At 45.9% G+C, this 19,395-nt stretch overlaps 1 protein-coding gene across 1 annotated transcript in view; it reads left to right on the forward strand.

Annotated features, from left to right (window-relative positions):
- The window catches only part of LOC138297005 (atypical kinase COQ8A, mitochondrial-like), a 229,689-nt gene that overhangs the window by 139,575 nt on the left and 70,719 nt on the right, over nucleotides 1-19,395 (forward strand). The window lies entirely within an intron of this gene.

The following is a 19,395-nucleotide window of genomic DNA, read 5'->3' on the forward strand; positions in this document are numbered from 1 at the left end:
ACCCCATTTCTTCTCTTTGCCCCCCGTCCCCTGCATCCCTACTCCCCCCCCCATGGGAGAGTGTAGTCTAAGAATCAGGGCGGTTGTCATTCTTCGCAAAATTAGTAGCTGTGTGGTTGGGAATAGCGCCTATATCTGATATGTCTGGGGGAGGTAATCTGTTAGTGAAGTGGCTCGAGCATTTCAACCCGTGACTAGCTGCAAGACATCCCGAGTGTGGGTTTCTGCGTAGGCTCATGTCTGTGTCCCCACCAAATCTGTGGAGGTGGCGCTTTCTACCTCTGGAGCGCTCAAACTAGTCAGGGAATATTAGCCCTGGCCTTGTTTAGGGGGCGTGGTGTCATCCCTATTCGCTTTCGCTAATGCCCGCATCCTACTCGCCCAGTGATCTGAGATTTTTTCTTTTTTTTTTATGCCATCTTCTATATTCATCCTACCTTTGTGTCCTGTATTCTAAATTTGCCCAATGCCCCATGTCTCTCGTCTGTTGCCCACCCACGTGGGAGAGGGTCTAGGCAACTTCCATCTCATAGTAATTGCTCTTTTTGCCATGAGTAATAAAATATCTTTACATTTCAAACAAGCTATTGCTGTTTTCAGCCTTCGATAAATGTCTAGTAAGTAGCTGTGTACAAAGAGGCAGTTCTCTTGACTTTTTACTGGTATTATCTCTCCCAGAACTGCTGCCCAGAAGCCATGTTTTTGGGGACAAGTCCACAACATATGCTGGAAAGTGCTTGTTCTGCAAGGCACCGGAGACAGCATACAGAAGAGATTGTACATGTACTTAATTTAGGTTTGCTGGACTCTGTGCAAGACACGTGTCAGTTATGTCTGTGTGAAGAAATTTTATGGAGCAAACTACCTAGATCTCCTAGCATGGCTCAATCAAATCTGTGCTTCTCTGGTTATTGAAGTGTCATTAAAGTCCCAAACATTTTTTGTTGGGGAGGACTGTGAACAACTATTCTAAAACCTTTGAGCCTTGCATTTTGGGAAAATAAACCTCATGGTTGTGATGGGGGAAGAAATAAGAAGTTCTCTTGCACACACATGAAATGTTAAGGCTATTCGGCTTTCTCCTAAGAACCATCTATTGAAATGAATATATTAATGCACACTAGACTGGAATCTCCAAATTCAAAGTATTAACTGTTGATTCAAGATCAGTGGTGATGACAATCATGTGTGAGAAAGGAGGTGCTGTAGATCTTCAGTTGGCATCTGTTGGCACAGAATAATTGAAGCTTGCAATCTAAGGTGCAGCAGGTAACTATAGCATCAGATTTGATGGAGGTGTAAAAGTCCATGCTGGCATTAGTGCAGCAGGAGCTGAAGATTCTGAAACATCGAATGTGGTGTCTGTGCCATATCCCAAATTTCGGGCACATGAGTCACAGGCAAAGTTGCGTGTGGCAATGCCCTGCAAAGTGAACAATGATTTATCAGTAGGTGGGTCAGCTCCAGCCAGTCTGTGGGAAGCAGAGCCAAATGTTCTAACGGAATGTTTAGAACAATCAAATGAAAGCAAGTGCAGCAGTGGAAGAGAGACCATAAAGAAAATAAATATTGTGCTTTAGAAATGCTTATGACTAGAGACCTAACTACATTTCAAGATACCTTTCTAAGAACTGAAAAGGAGGTCTGTTGTGCAGAAGTACAGGTTCCTAATTACTTTAGGAACTTTCACAAATCTGGCTTTGCTCATAATCGTACAGGCAACAAAATTCTTAATTTTGTTTCTGGGGTGCCAAAGGCCCAATCTTCCCAATATCAAGATTTAAACAATGAACAGTGAGCTGAAACTTGATGTTCGATGGCATCTGTCGCTGTAGATACGCATGTTTTGCAATAGCTCGCCATCTGGTGTTGGGCCGGAGTGTTACAAGTTGTTTTTCTTCGAAGAAGTCTTTCGAGTCACGGGACCGAGTGACTCCTCCTTTTGTCTCCATTGCGCATGGGCGTCGACTCCATCTTCGATTGTTTTTTTTCCGCCATCGGGTTCGGACGTGTTCCTGTCGCTCCGAGTTTCGGAACGGGAAGATAGCTAATTTCGGAAGATTTTCGACGGTATTGTTGCGTTCGGGATCGGCGTAGTTAGATTCAACACCGCGTCGAAGGATCGAAGAGCTCCGGTGCCCTTCGGGGGTAGTTTTTTCGATCCCCCATCGGGGCCTGGTCGGCCCGACCGCGTGCTGAAGAACGCCGATGGAACGGACCCCGTTCCGTTTCTGCCCCAAATGCCACAATAAATACCCCTATACAGACCAACACTTGGTCTGTAACCTGTGCCTGTCACCTGAGCACAGTGAAGACACCTGCGAGGCCTGTCGTGCGTTCCGGTCCCGAAAGACACTCCGAGACCGTCAAGCCAGAAGACTCCAGATGGCGTCCGCGCCGACAGCCCACCGAGAGTTCGAGGAACAAGAAGAGGAGGGAACCTTTTCGATCCAAGAATCGGACTCCGAAGGATTCGACGATACACAAACCGTGAGTAAGACGTCGAAAACCACTCAGAAGAAGATTTACAAGGCCCAGGGGACGCCACTGCCACCAGGCCATGGCTCCACCCATAAATTCGGTGACCGACCGTCGACACCGAAAAAGGCCCAAACAGTGCCGAGATCGTCCGACTCCGGTCGAGACACCGGCACGCATCTTCTCGGGACCGAGAAAGTGCTGGAGACAAGCATCGACACCGAGATGCCGGTGTAGACACGGCTCGACGCCGAGACAGCGGCCCGAAGAAGATCGGCGCCGACAGGTTTCGGCCCCGAAAATGAAAAAAGTCACCTCGGAACCGAAAAAGGACACAGACAGGGTTTCGGTTCCGAAACAAACTGCAACCGACCCAGCTTCAGGCTCTTATACAGAAGAGCACTCGCTAACCTCCCAAATGCAAAAGCATAGGTTTGAGGAAGAGCTACAATCAACTGATGTGGACCATACGCAAAAGCGTATTTTCATACAGCAGGGGACAGGAAAAATAAGCACCCTTCCCCCTATTAGAAGAAAGAGAAGGTTGGAGTTCCAAACTGAACAGACACCACAACCAAAAGTGGTGAAAAGAGTTACCCCACCACCCTCTCCTCCGCCCGTGATTAACGTCTCACCAGCACAAACTCCATCACACTCCCCAGCTCGCACCACCATGAGCCAGGGTGACCAAGATCAAGACGCATGGGACCTATACGACGCCCCAGTGTCAGATAACAGTCCGGAGGCATACCCTACGAAGCCACCTCCACCAGAGGACAGCACCGCGTATTCTCAAGTGGTGGCTAGAGCAGCACAATTTCACAACGTAAGCCTCCACTCAGAACAGGTCGAGGATGATTTTTTATTCAACACACTCTCCTCCACCCACAGCTCATACCAAAGCCTGCCTATGCTCCCTGGTATGCTCCGGCACGCAAAAGAAATCTTTAAGGAGCCGGTCAAAAGTAGGGCAATCACACCAAGGGTGGAAAAAATGTATAAGGCGCCTCCTACAGACCCGGTTTTCATCACTACACAGCTGCCACCAGACTCTGTCGTTGTAGGAGCAGCTAGGAAAAGGGCCAACTCCCACACATCTGGAGATGCACCACCCCCAGATAAAGAAAGCCGCAAGTTCGATGCAGCTGGTAAGAGAGTCGCAGCACAAGCTGCAAACCAGTGGCGCATCGCGAACTCCCAGGCACTACTTGCGCGCTATGACAGAGCCCATTGGGACGAGATGCAACATCTCATTGAACATCTGCCCAAGGACTTACAAAATAGGGCAAAACAAGTGGTTGAGGAGGGACAAACCATTTCCAACAACCAGATCCGCTCCTCCATGGACGCTGCAGATACAGCTGCACGGACAATTAATACATCTGTAACTATCAGAAGGCATGCATGGCTCCGAACGTCTGGATTTAAACCAGAGATTCAACAAGCAGTTCTCAATATGCCTTTTAACGAAAAAGAACTGTTCGGTCCAGAAGTGGACACAGCGATTGAGAAACTCAAAAAAGATACGGACACTGCCAAAGCCATGGGCGCTCTCTACTCCCCGCAGAGCAGAGGGAATTACAGCACATTCCGTAAAACACCCTTTAGAGGGGGGTTTCGGGGTCAGAGCACACAAGCCAGCACCTCACAAGCAACACCGTCCAGTTACCAGGGACAGTATAGAGGAGGTTTTCGGGGACAATATAGAGGAGGGCAATTCCCTAGGAATAGGGGAAGATTTCAGAGCCCCAAAACCCCTACTACTAAACAGTGACTCACATGTCACTCACCCCCTCATCACAACACCAGTGGGGGGAAGAATAAGTCATTATTACAAAGCATGGGAGGAAATCACTACAGACACTTGGGTTCTAGCAATTATCCAACATGGTTATTGCATAGAATTTCTACAATTCCCTCCAAACATACCACCAAAAGCACAAAATTTGACAAAACATCATTCCAATCTCCTGGAGATAGAAGTACAGGCACTATTGCAAAAGAATGCAATCGAATTAGTGCCAAACACACAAATAAACACAGGAGTTTACTCACTGTACTTTCTGATACCAAAGAAGGACAAAACGCTGAGACCAATCCTAGACCTCAGAGTAGTGAACACTTTCATCAAATCAGACCACTTTCACATGGTCACACTACAAGAAGTATTGCCATTGCTAAAACTACACGACTACATGGCAACTTTAGACCTCAAGGATGCTTATTTCCATATACCAATACACCCATCGCACAGGAAATACCTAAGGTTTGTATTCAAGGGAATACATTACCAATTCAAGGTACTGCCTTTCGGATTAACAACCGCACCAAGAGTCTTTACCAAATGTCTAGCGGTAGTCGCTGCACACATAAGAAGGCAGCAAATACATGTGTTCCCATATCTAGATGACTGCCTAATCAAGGCCCATTCGTTAATAGAGTGCTCAAATCACACAAATCATATCATACAAACCCTCTTCAAACTAGGGTTCACCGTCAACTTCACAAAATCCCAAATTCTGCCACGCAAGGTACAACAATACCTAGGAGCCATAATAGACACATCAAAAGGAGTAGCCACTCCAAGTCCACAAAGAATTCAAAATTTCAACACCATCATACAACGCATGTATCCAACACAAAGGATACAAGCAAAGATGGTACTACAACTCCTAGGCATGATGTCTTCATGCATAGCCATTGTCCCAAACGCAAGACTGCACATGAGGCCCTTACAACAGTGCCTAGCATCACAGTGGTCTCAAGCACAGGGTCATCTTCTAGGTCTGGTGTTAATAGACCGCCAAACTTACCTCTCGCTTCTGTGGTGGAACAACATACATTTAAACAAAGGGCGGCCTTTCCAAGACCCAGTGCCACAATATGTAATTACAACAGATGCTTCCATGACAGGGTGGGGAGCACACCTCGATCAACACAGCATACAAGGACAATGGAACGTACATCAAACAAAACTGCATATAAATCACCTAGAACTTCTAGCAGTTTTTCAAGCACTAAAAGCTTTCCAACCAATAATAGTTCACAAATACATTCTCGTCAAAACAGACAACATGACAACAATGTATAATCTAAACAAGCAAGGGGGGACGCACTCCACGCAGTTAAGCCTGCTAGCACAAAAGATTTGGCGTTGGGCAATTCACAACCAAATTCGCCTAATAGCACAATTTATACCAGGGATCCAAAATCAACTCGCAGACAATCTCTCTCGAGATCACCAACAGGTCCACGAATGGGAAATTCACCCCCAAATTCTGAACACTTATTTCAAACTCTGGGGAACACCTCAGATAGACTTGTTTGCGACAAAGGAGAACGCAAAATGCCAAAACTTCGCATCCAGATACCCACACAAACAGTCCCAAGGCAATGCCCTATGGATGAACTGGTCAGGGATATTTGCTTACGCTTTTCCTCCTCTCCCTCTCCTTCCTTACCTGGTAAACAAACTCAGTCAAAACAAACTCAAACTCAAACTCATATTAATAGCACCAACTTGGGCAAGACAACCTTGGTACACAACGCTGCTAGACCTGTCAGTAGTACCCTGCATCAAATTGCCCAACAGGCCAGATCTGTTGACACAACACAACCAAAAGATCAGACACCCAGATCCAGCATCGCTGAATCTAGCAATCTGGCTCCTGAAATCCTAGAATTCGGGCACTTACAACTTACCCAAGAATGTATGGAAGTCATAAAACAAGCCAGAAGGCCATCCACCAGGCACTGCTATGCAAGTAAATGGAAGAGGTTTGTTTGCTACTGCCATATTAATCAAATACAACCATTACACACAACTCCAGAACATGTAGTGGGTTACTTGCTTCACTTACAAAAATCTAACCTGGCTTTCTCTTCCATTAAAATACACCTTGCAGCAATATCTGCATACCTGCAGACTACCTATTCAACTTCCCTATATAAGATACCAGTCATTAAAGCATTCATGGGGGGCCTTAGGAGAATTATACCACCAAGAACACCACCTGTTCCTTCATGGAACCTAAATGTTGTCCTAACTAGACTTATGGGTCCACCTTTTGAACCCATGCACTCCTGCGAAATACAATTCCTAACCTGGAAGGTGGCATTTCTCATCGCCATTACTTCCCTAAGAAGAGTAAGCGAGATTCAGGCGTTTACAATACAGGAACCTTTTATACAACTACACAAGAATAAGGTCGTCCTAAGGACCAATCCTAAATGTTTGCCAAAGGTTATTTCACCGTTCCATCTAAATCAAACAGTGGAACTTCCAGTGTTCTTTCCACAGCCAGATACTGTAGCTGAAAGGGCACTACATACATTAGATGTTAAAAGAGCATTGATGTATTACATTGACAGAACAAAGAACATCAGAAAGACTAAACAACTATTTATTGCATTTCAAAAACCTCATGCAGGAAACCCAATATCAAAACAAGGTATAGCCAGATGGATAGTTAAATGCATCCAAATCTGCTACCTTAAAGCTAAACGACAGCTGCCCATTACACCAAGGGCACACTCAACCAGAAAGAAAGGTGCTACCATGGCCTTTCTAGGAAACATCCCAATGCAAGAAATATGTAAGGCAGCCACATGGTCTACGCCTCACACATTCACCAAGCACTACTGTGTAGACGTGTTATCCGCACAACAAGCCACAGTAGGTCAAGCCGTATTAAGAACATTATTTCAGACTACTTCCACTCCTACAGGCTGATCCTCCGCTTTTGGGGAGATAACTGCTTACTAGTCTATGCAAAACATGCGTATCTACAGCGACAGATGCCATCGAACTGAAAATGTCACTTACCCAGTGTACATCTGTTCGTGGCATCAGTCGCAGTAGATTCGCATGTGCCCACCCGCCTCCCCGGGAGCCTGTAGCAGTTTGGAAGTTACCTTCAACTATTTGTATATGTATCATCTCAACCTTAAATAGGTGCATACTTAGTCACTCCATTGCATGGGCACTATTACTACAATTCAACTCCTACCTCACCCTCTGCGGGGAAAAACAATCGAAGATGGAGTCGACGCCCATGCGCAATGGAGACAAAAGGAGGAGTCACTCGGTCCCGTGACTCGAAAGACCTCTTCGAAGAAAAACAACTTGTAACACTCCGGCCCAACACCAGATGGCGAGCTATTGCAAAACATGCGAATCTACTGCGACTGATGCCACGAACAGATGTACACTGGGTAAGTGACATTTTCATTCTGGTCTTAGATTGTTTGGGTTTGTATTAGATTATTTTCTAACAATTGAAAGTGTGGCCAGTGTCATAGTTGCATTTGTAAAAGTGCATGAGTAGCTAGATATGTGATCATTTTGCCTTTAAATTAAAATCCAATTTAGATTGTGCAAGTTTGATGTACTGCAGATGCTTGATTGAAAATTACTTCATTCATGTCCAATCCAAACTGACCTATCAATAGTCAAAGTCTACAGGATAGGTTAATAGTTTAAAAAACTAGCTGTCTCCTCTACATTAAAATAAATCTTAATAGCTAATGTTTGTAATGTGTTGTAAAGTGCACAAATACAAATTAAATGGAGGCGTGTCCGCGGGCCAACATGGTGTCTGTAATCCTTCAGTCTCTGTGTAGGCCTCCTGCCCCACTGGCAAGATCCTGCACCTCCAGGGTCTGGCCTCAGGTTGAGAAAGCCATCTGGGCATCTTGTCTCACCTGGGCAAGGAATCTGCAGTCATGGGCCCTGCGGACTCTCCTAGGGGACTGTCGGGGGAGTTGGTCATACTGTTCGGGAGGCAAGCCCTTGCTGCATGGCTACCGGCATTCGGCGACCAGTGAGAGCAGAGAGATGGCACACCCGGGACAAGAGGGTGGGCCCCTGTGGATTGCCTGGTACCCAGAACCTGGCCCTTCACCATAGCCCCGGGTGCAGAGGAGGAGAAAACCGTTATGGCCCTGGCTATGAGCGTCATGGCCTTGCTCCCTACACCCTCCCAACCACGTGGATATAAGGCATCACAAGGGCAGTCCAGGTGCATGATCATACGTGGGACACTGGAGGAATAACCATAGATGCTGGGTAGTGTCTACACCCCACCTCCCTCCCCTCCCAAGATGCTTGGCAACACACTAGACAGTCTCACCTCACCTGACGGAGATTGCACATGGATTTACACTACTGGGGGCAACGTTAATGCCATAATGGACCCCGGGTGGGACACAACATGTGGCTTCAGGGTAGCCTGCTCTACATGCCTTATGGACTGGACAACTCTACTGGGGTTGGTAGACCTGTGGAGGTGGCACCTCTGCATTCAACGACAGTATACTTTTTACTCCTCTCCCCACAATGTCTCCTCCTGTCTTGACTACTTCCTCCTCCCTTCCTCTGAAGTGGGTCATGTTACGGGTACATAGATTCTGCCCAGGGGGCTATCAGACCATTTCCGACACTACTGGTTGTGGGTAGGCACCAGCTGGATGAACAGGAGTGGGTAAACTGAAGTTCTGGATGGTGATTTTGCGGCAGACATCTGGGGCATGACAGTTGACTACTTCAAAGAAAATAAAGGTACGTCCCCCCCCCCCCCCTCCCACCACCCTGTCGGAGGGCTTCAAGACGGTCCTCCGCAGCAAGATATTCATAATTATTGGTGGGTGCAAGGAGGCAGAAATAACTGTTAAAAGGGGACATTGAGGGTCTAGTACGAATCGATGCTGCCCTGTTGCCCACAGCGTAGCGGGACCGAACACGCAGCCGCCTAACCCTGAGACAAAAATGGACGTATTCAACTTCAGTGAGTCTGCTCCACTTGCAAGGCTGGGCCTACAAGTCAGGAGATGAAGTTGGCAAGCTGTTATATTGGCTAATGGTAGCCTCACATCCATACAGCCTAGTCAAAGAGCTGCAGTCCTCTGGGGGTGACATACTCAGGGAAGCTGATCTCCTGGTGAGCAAGTTTGCCCCTAACTTCTGAACCTTATTTGCCCTCTGCGAGTCGGGGGGCCACGGAACAGGATTAGTATACCATTTTAGAGAAAAAACTCGTATGTCTTGGATATACAGGAAAGTAGTGTCAAAACCCTTAATTTGCAGTGACTTGTTGCTGCAAGTACTTGTTCATTAAAATGGTTTAATGCCAATATGTGTAATCTTGTTCTGAAAAGAACTCTAACATTTGAGGAGAATAAATGGCTTTATGTTGTGTAACCAGAATCTCTGGCAATAACTTGGGATCTTGCAAATAAAAATAAACAGATGAATTGGATCTTCTGTTGATTTTGTAATAAACACATTTTTGCTGAGAGTCCCTTGAGCACTCGGCCCAAGAAGTCTCACAGTGCTCCTATTGAGTGAAGTTCTACAATTCAGTGGCCATTCGATTGATGAATGTAATGGCGTCCATATTGATGAAAACAAATGCCTCTCAAAATTCGCCCATTTTGAGATAAGTACCCTCATTAGGTTCATGAAGCATAGGTGTTCTAATGGTCTGAGCTGCTTTTTTCAAACTCATAGGCATGCAAAATCAGCTGGCATAAGTTCATCCAGTGAAATGTACCGAATGTGTGGTTGCATGCATCAAATATTTTTTTTATTGAAATGGTCAGGGTCATCGGGCATAAAGTTGAAGACCCAGGAATCACTCCAATAGGGGGGACCAGCTCAACTCTGTTGATCTCTTCTTGGGGATACCTTCAGTATAGGCATAGAATGTATTGGAAACACTTTTGTCTCTGGGGAACCACTGAACAGAATCCGATGCAATCAACTTTTGTGATATGCTCAATTGACACCTTAATAGGTTTTTTGAACTTATTTTTAAGCACCAGGCAATGGTGGCAGGATTACAATGTGATGCTTTCTAACCCAAGAATTGGGAAGAATGCTTAGATGTTGTCAGAGCCCCTTTCAGAGGGCTATAGCGCAAGGAGAAGCTACTGGACCTGACCATTGGGTAGGGGCCTTTTACTCCTGATGTTCCAGGGTGGAACCTACTGTGAATCCTGAGCAACTGGGTCAAGTACCCGTTTAGCCCTTGACTCCGAGTAGCGCAGGTCGAGCATTCCAAGCCTTCTCTGCTGGGGAAGGAGGTTTGGGAGTTGACACAGAAGGTTCATAACTCTAGTACATTCAATAGCAGCAATAAATGATTGGCCAGTCAATTACTGTCTTTGGACAAACGTAATATTTATGTGCATACACAATGTGAAATACGCCACACAGCCCCCTGAGGTCAGGGTTCCCGTGTTTAATAGTTGGACCCTTTGAGTCCCACTTACCTCTCACTAGCAGTAGTGGTTATTCCCCATTTACTATAGAAGACATTCTGGTTAGGCCCCACTGGCAGTCCAAGTCTCAGGAGTCTCAATCTGACTCTTAAAGTCATGTGTTACAGCACTGGAGCACTTTCTGGCAGACAAGATCCCTCGGGGCCTTCCGGCTCTTTGATCAGTCTTACCCACACCAGCAGGAATCGCAGGACTGCAGTTTCCGAGACCCTTACTTGTGTCCTTGAAGCCTGCCTTTAGTGCATATTCCGTGCATATCACTCACAGCCCTGTAAAGATAATGGCTGTTTCCTTGGTGCTCCTCTTGTGCAATATTAAGTTTCCTTTGGGGGGGGGGGGGTTCCAGTCTTCAGTTTGTATGCATCATCAGTGTCCTTTCGGGTGACTCCACCTCCAGCATACTGGGTCACCAATCATACTCTGCAATTGGGTACCAATATGATTGCTCCAGCAGCAAGATACCCCTTCCCCGTGGCCCCCTCTTGCATATGGGTCACTGACTCTCCCTTTGCACAGGACAGTGGCTCGCTCAGCACAGTTAGCTTCACAGCAACCCCCTCTTGAAGTTTGTTTTGGGTGGGATGCTTCCTTTTGAAGTGCCATCTCCTCTGCTCTGTCTTCATCCAGAAGGCAGTCTGTCACAGCAGGGGAGACTCCAAATCTGATAGCACCACAGCACAGGCCAGGGTATTGACTAGAGGTTCACACATGGAAGTCAGCCTCGGTTATATGTGTATCGAAATAATGTTTCAGGGCCTTTATCCTACTATTTATGATTCTCTCATCGGCTCCTACCTCCTTCCTGGGAGGTGCTCAGTCCACTTTCCAGTGACCTTCTCCTGAATCAAATAGCACCCTTTGAAGTGCGCTGAAGAGACTGGTTCTTCTTGCTGTGTGTTTCACACTCAGCTCAGGAATGCAGCCATCCACAAATGTGTCTTGGTGGAGTCCTCTACCATCTCATACTCTTCTAGTCAGCCCTGGGTCTCCCAAAATGGATCCCAGAATCTTCCATGCATTGTACCATTCACAGGCACACATACATCCAGCATATGCCTAAAACACACGCTGCATAGTGGTACATAATAATGTGACGTAGGCCAGTGCTGAGTTAAGCACACAGCAGTAGAACTTTACACGAGTGGACACTCCTGTGACACAGATGAAAAAACCCATTCATTTCTACTGATCACTGCATGGTATGTTGCCACCACTGCGCTGGTTAACTGTTTGCAAAGGCAGTAGTAGCTTTTTTCCGCTTTGGGCACCCCACCCTGTCCAACAAGACCGCAGTACATGAGACAGACCTATGTCATGGGGCCCACACATAATCTGTGTTCGCCCATTGCAAAAAAATAAGCACCAGTGATCCAGACATCATTGCATTAGGGTCCCTCTGGGTAGGGGTACATAGTCTGTCACCTTGAGGGACTTTTCCATCCTATCATATGTAATGATTCAAAAAAGTACTTTCTCTGGTTTCCTTTCTTGGACCAGTTCCCATCAACAGTCCATCAGCAGCTTGCATTCGATGGTGGAGGAGTTTAAAAAAACTCTTCTTGTTGGCGAGTTTCCTATTATTTCTTGGAGATTCTGCAACAGGTTGACAAGTGAGTCAGGTGAATAATTTTGCATCTCTGCCATGCCATGGAGGAACAAACCTAGTATGTTCACCAGTATCTCAAAGAGAAGTTGGTACAGTGTGAGGCCATCATGTACAGCCCTCTGCAACTTGAGCTGAGCCTGAATATAGGTTGTTGTCCCATGACAATCCTCTGTCCAGCACCTTACAGTTGAACCTTTTTTCAGTGTGCCATTGACTTTCTCAGCAGTGCTGTTTAATTGCAGATGAAATGGGTGTGAATAAAAGGCATACCCCCCCAGGCTGTACATAGCATCAGCAAACTGGACATTTGTCAGAATGAAAGGTGTTATCTGCTCCTGTCTCTAAGAGGCACTAAAAGTTTCTTATATATATATTTTTTTGTTAATGCCCATTGAAGTTACGGCAGAAATATTTAGCGGGAATGGACTGCAACCATGATGCACTTGTAATGGATGACGGTTGGTAACAGGTCTGTATGGCTTAGATGGACTATGCTGAAAGGCCAGTTGTATATCGTCAACAGAGTAGCGTTCGATCACGTAGCAGTAGAGTATTTCATTTGTTGACCATTGTACTTTGTTGCACGTATTCTTAGTGGCTTTTGACATAGACAACACCCAGTATTGTTTTTGCAGCATCGTTACTCTAGCATTAATGTTTGTAAGTGCAGATGACATGCTCATGTGTGCAGCCCTTATGAAGTGTAAATTCACTGTCTCATTGGGGGAGATGTCAGCCCCACTGTTTCTCCTATAAACTTTATAGGAACATTATCTTCTGTCAAACTGTAGGAATATCTGACCAGGAATCAGAGGATATAGTACATTTTAATGCTGCCTGATAACTATCAGGATAGCTGCATCAATATTTGAGAACTTAACAGGTTTCCATAGCTGTTTTTGTAGCAACATTTCCTGAGTAGTTCCCTTTAGGGAGTCTCTTCACTTCTGTGGGCCATTGTATCTTGTACATGGGTAAGGAAATTTGTCCCTGGGAACAGCCCTTTCCCATGTTAGGTTGTAATTGATTTACCTTCTGAATCAGTTTAAGTGCCAGTGGGCTGAATCATCATTACAGCCATGTACAAAAAAGTCTGACACTTATTCTTTGTAAAGAACACGTTTCCCATGCCCGCCAATCTTCTCATCAACCACCTATGAAAATGCAAATACACTTTAGATTGCTGTACATTGCACATAATGTTGTTTATGAGATTCTGCTAGGTCACAGTCAACTTCTTTGCCTTGCCATATTCACCGGCACTGTCGATCCTCCTCTGCTAACATCCCAGCTGTAATGGTTCGTTACACAAAGCAAGTTTGTGCCTGCAACCAAGAAAACCATAATGACATCCACAGATGCGCTGCTTTGACCCCATTTGAATAGCATTTGTTCTATTATCTGCCTCTCATGGGAAAGGTGTGGATTTGATGTGCGAGTTATGATTCTGTTGCTCAGCAGAATGCACCAACAAACATATTAATGAAAATGTAAAGCTTATACACCAACAATACTTCCACTACTGATGGATAACACCATCTTCAGACCTGTTTACCACGTGCGAGAATGCAGCATGCCAAAGCTTCATCTCCAGGAACCTGCACCTAAATCCATGAACACTGTATTGTGGATCAGCTGGTATGGGAATCTTTACTTATTTCTCCCACTATGACTCATTCCATATGAACTGAGGAAGATATGGCAAAAGCCAATAAGGTTAAACCTCAAGACTGCCACCTGGGCTCGACCTGCTGTGGTGCTCACTACTCGTGCAGATGTGTATGATCCCTACAAAATCTCCTCACACAGTATCCAAGCCAGTTGCTCCATCCAACGTCTGGTCACTGAATGTTCTCTTCCAGAGGATTGCATGCAAATCTTTCAGAAGATAGGAAACCCACTACATGGGCATGCTATGCAGCTATTATTGTAATCTTACCAAAGCCTTCCTAGCAGCCACAATATAGACCTAATCTGTTCATGATTGCACCTACCTACATCGGGACTAGCCTACTCTTTTGTAAGGATACGACTAGCATCATTAGTCACCTAGCTGCAAAACTGAAAACACCAGTATATCTTCCCGTTCTTAAGTCTTTATTGAGGGGTCTCGAAAGTTAGCCCACTTCAGAATGCATCGGTCCCTTCATGAGACCTTAACATGGGTCTTAAACGACTTATGGGGCCTTCACTTGAGACACTACCCTGGTGTCCACTTTAGTTCCTTGCCTGGAAAGTTGGAAAGCTGTCCTTCCTCATTCTAATGAGTCCCTCCATGGGGGGTTAGTAAACTTCAGGACTTAAAAGTTGAAGGTCCGTTCATAGAAGTGCACAAAGAAAGGGTTGTCATAACAATACACGTTCATACACAGCTGTCTCCCCTTTCCATCTCAATCAAACTATTGATGTATCCTGTTCTCTTCCTGCCATCCAAGTAAAACAGTCTGCTGCAGAACAAGCTCTGAACACTGGATGTTGAAAGAGCCCCTCATTGACCAGAAACCAAGCATTTCTTTGTATGTTTTGAACAGTCCCACCTAGGTAATCCAATTTCTAAATTGCGCTTGCGAGATGAATCATCAAATGCATTCACATTTTATCTGCCAAAGCCAAATGTAGATTATATTATGTGCATGAGGTAGTTTCAGCTTGTAAAAAAAAAAAAAAAGGAGCCACCAGTGCTTTCGTAAGCAGTATTCCACTTGAAGACTTCTGTAAATCTGACGTGGTCTACTATCCACACACTCACTAAACACTACTGTGTGGACATTCATTCCCGACAAGAAACCCAGGCTGGGCAAAACTGTGTTCCAAACATCTTACTTTGCTGCTTGTGAGCCAGTGCTTTAGGGGGGATGGATACTGCTTTTCATTATGTGCACAGCATGAGATCTAGAAAGGTACATGCTACAAATGGAAAACATTACTTCCCTTTAGCAATCACTTTGCAGCTTTGTGCTGCAGATTCACATGCACCCTCCCACCAGATGCCAACTCACAATGTCTAATAATCATACTATCTTACTAAGTACATATTCTTCTACCATTACACTTAGTTTACTGCTTTATATCTCTACATCTGCTCCTACCCATAGAGAGATAATGCAGTCTAAGGTGGAGTCTGTGTACAGGGTATTACGGGTTTAGGGAAGCTATCACCAGCCACCTCAAACCCAAAAGCCTGAAGAAAAACATCTTGCATTGCCTGCACCCAACACTAGATCACAGATGTGGAACAGCACGTGAATCTTCACATTGCAAACCTGTTACAGGTGCGTAAGGAGTTCCATATACTGTCACTTCCTTTTAGTTCCCTGGCAGGGCATGAATAGCTGAACAATATTTAAGTTTGCATGGGAGTGCACTGGCTGAGCCTAGACTTACACATTCATCTGCAATTTATCTGCTCGGTTTCATGTAAGTAGATTACTGTACTTATTCTCCTTCAACATCTTACACTGTAATAGCCTTTGGGTAGGTATACCTAAACTGATTCTAGATAATTAGGTGTTAGGAACACCAACATAGGGACCGCATTAGTTGAACAAGGAGTTGCTACAAATTCCTGCAAAGATACATTTAAATATGTTTCCAGAAATTCTTAAATTGTAGGCTTGCAAGATATTTAACTGGGGTCATTATAGCTACTAGGGCCTGGTTTGGGAACAATCTGCTCCAAAAGGCACCATATTGAAAATATTGCACGAAGCTCTGTATTCTTATCTAACTATGGAATAAGGGCTCACACAATGCTTCAGGTATAAGCGCTTCTTTGAATTAAGATTTTTTTTTAATGTTTGTAGGTTTCACTATGTGAGATCAGATCAGTCTTATGAGACTGACCCTCCCTTTCTACAATTTTAGCATGCTAATTAAATAATTATTCACTGAAAAACAGTTAAAGTTTAGTTGGTTGAACAAACCACAGTAAGCCCTGAAATTTACCAGCTGTAGTGTAACTCGCACCACCCTCCATGCTCAGTACTATACTGTGCCAATGTTATCTGGGAGATGTCTCTACCAAGAGCAAAACAACATGCTCAGTGTGAATTATGGTGCGTTTTGCTGTCAATAGCTGAGCGCAATAGTCAAGCCTTCTGCATTTTAAGCTGCCAAAAGGGGACTCCTTGCTGTAGCCACTGTGTTGCTTAACACTTAGGAACATCCATATATCAATCAGTCATTGGATTTGTAAGCGTGGCTTATTGCCCTGGTGGAATGAGCGTCTGTGATTCATTCGACTGGGTCCGATGTTGTGGAGGGCTTTGTATGTGAGAGCCTTGAATTTGCACCTCGTGTGCACAGGCAGCCATTGAAGACTTCAGAGGTGGGGGTGATGTGGCTCCATCTGAGGAGGTCCAGAACGAGTTTCACTTCTACGTTCTGGATGGTCTGGAGGTGGTGGAGGAGCTGGGCGGGGAGTCGGACCCAAGCCATTATCACCAGTCTTTTGGTGATGATGGCTTGTGTGACCATCTTCCTGGTTTTGACGGGGATCTCTCTGAAGATCTTCCGTAGCATGCAGAGGTTGTGGAAGCTGGAGGAGGTCACTGTGTTTATCTGCTGTTTGAAGGGGAGTCTGCTGTTGATGCCGAGATTGCAGGCATGGTCAGTCATGGGTTGTCTGAGTTTGGAGGGCCACCAGGAGTCGTCCCAAGGGGAGGGTTTGCTTCCGAAGATGATCGCCTCAGTCTGGTCTGTGTTCAGTTTCAAGCAGTTGAATTTCATCAATTTAGCAACTTGTCATGGCTTTGCTGAAGGTGTCTCTGGGGGGGGTGGTGTTGTCTTCAGCTTGACCTCTGCTTATTTCCATGCTTCGAGATGGTGGCAGTCTTGATGGAGGTGTTGTTAAATAGGAGTGAGGATGCTGCTGATTTCCTTCTGGCTCATGTTGAAGATGTAATGTGGGCATGGATCGTTGGGTGAGCTGGTGTGGGTAGACGTCATGAGGTTAGCTATTTTCTGGATGGATAGTGGCTTCCAGTCGGTGATGAGGTGGCTGGGGGAGTCCTCAGACAGAGATGGTAGCGTTTGATGCTGGTGGGTTTGGAGTGAAGGTTTCTGTATGTAGCTGTGATTTTGTCATGGAAGTAGTCCACTAGTGAGTTGCAGAGGGTCTTGGTGGGTTGGCTTTTTAATTTTCGGTGGCTACTAGGCAGGAGAACTCTGATCTTGAAGAGTTCTCTTAGCTGGTTGGTGGGCTCCTCAATGCGGCTGAGTAGGGTGACCTCCTCAGAGAAGCAAAAAAAGGAGATGGTACTTGTTCAGAGCATCTTTGAGGTCTGTGAGGTCCCTGCTACTATGCCACCATCTTTCTAGTCTTCTGCATTTTTTAGTGTGCGAAGTTCCGGGGTGAACCACCTTGCAGGCTTGCTGGATCTTCTGGAGTCGGAGCTCTTGTGTTGAGGAGCCATTTGGTTAGATTGTTGGTGTCTTCGAGGTTGCCCGAGAGGGTGGGTTTGCTGGACTGGAGGGCGGTGGTCTATTGGGCCTCTCACTTTTTACCATCTGCGGCTAGGGAGTGCTAGGGGTGTGGATGATGGCTCCAGTTTGCTGGTTATGGCAGTGTTCCAGATGGTGGTTGGTCCATGTGAGCTCTGTTGTGTGGGCTTAAGTTGATTGTTTTCACTGGCTGTGAAGATGGGGGTCCAGGGTGTGACCTGTGGTGTGTCTAGTGACTAGTTGTTAGCTCGGTGTTGTGTAGGTTGTCCAGGAGATTGGTGGTGGTGTAGTGGCTGGGGTCATCTAGATGAAAATTCAGATCTCCTAAGAGTATATAGTCTGTAGAGTCTATGGCTGGGTTGGGGGGGGGGGGGCGATGAGGTCCGCAATGGCCTTACAGAAGGTGTGGCCTTGGGCATCTGTACCTGAGAGTATCCCTGATGGGTACTCTGGTGTGGGTTTTGGTTAGGATGTTTAGGTGCTCCATGAGGTGGGACGCCTCTTCTTCGACGGAGGTGCACAAGAGGTTGTCCTTATGCATGATAGAGATGCCTTCTCCAAGCTTGTTGTGGCAGTCCTTGTGTATCAGTTTGTATCATTGCAATGTGGCGCAGGTGGGGCAGATGCCAGGTGTTAGCCAGGTCTCGGTGATGGACATCAGGTCCGGCCTGAGAGTGGATACCTTGTCCCATATTTCTGTGGCATGTTTTCAGATGGATATTGCGTTGAGCAGCAGGCATTGAAGTTGTTTCTCAGGCTTGGCGGGTGGCGGTATGGGTGTCGGTGTTGCAGGTGCAGCGGCATTGGAGGCAGGTGAAGGGTCTGACTGTGATCCAGGGGGTGAAGGTGGGATCCAGGATCCAGAGTATCTGCAGCTAGTGGGAGAGCCAGTGTTCCTGGCGTTGGGTGCGAACAGGTGCAGACGAGCTTACTTTTGGTGTGCTGATAGCGCAACCGCTGTTAAGTAGGTCCTGGGGTGGGAGGAGGGCAGTGCGGGAAAACAGCTGGCGCCTGCTTGACGGATACTCTTTTACGGAAACTGTGCAGCATTAAAAACTAAACAAAAAAACCTCAAGGCAATTCAGATATCCAAAGTATACAATTGAGGGACTTGGTGGTTGCAGAACCTGGACTGTGGTATGAGGAATGGATTCAGATGGAGCATGCTTTTTGAGAGATGAGGTGAGAACACAGGAAACCAGGAGCAAGTAACCAGGAGAGAAACCCACCACCAATAAAGTTTAAGGAGCGATTGTGACGTGGCAAATAACAGAGGAAGTTGTGCTGTTGGGATGTGACAACCCTAAAGCTGGCCATGTTTCTGGCATGGCTCAATGAAGCTTATGCAGAACTGTGGGACCAGCTGGCAGAACTTGCCCTGGGACCATGGTTTCTATTTTGATACAGGGGAATGAGTGGTCTCCCTGGGATCTGCGGATCATGAAACATTTTTTTTATTTTTTTATTTTTTTATTTTAACGCAGGACTTTTGTGCATCCACTCACATGGGTCTTGATGGGTAAGTTTGTGGTTAACATGTTCCCTTGTGTGCAGCGTCCCAGTATTCTGTAATGCCAACCGCAATATTT

The sequence above is a fragment of the Pleurodeles waltl genome, chromosome 5 (assembly GCF_031143425.1).
Source record: "Pleurodeles waltl isolate 20211129_DDA chromosome 5, aPleWal1.hap1.20221129, whole genome shotgun sequence".
Classification (NCBI taxonomy): Eukaryota; Metazoa; Chordata; class Amphibia; order Caudata; family Salamandridae; genus Pleurodeles; species Pleurodeles waltl.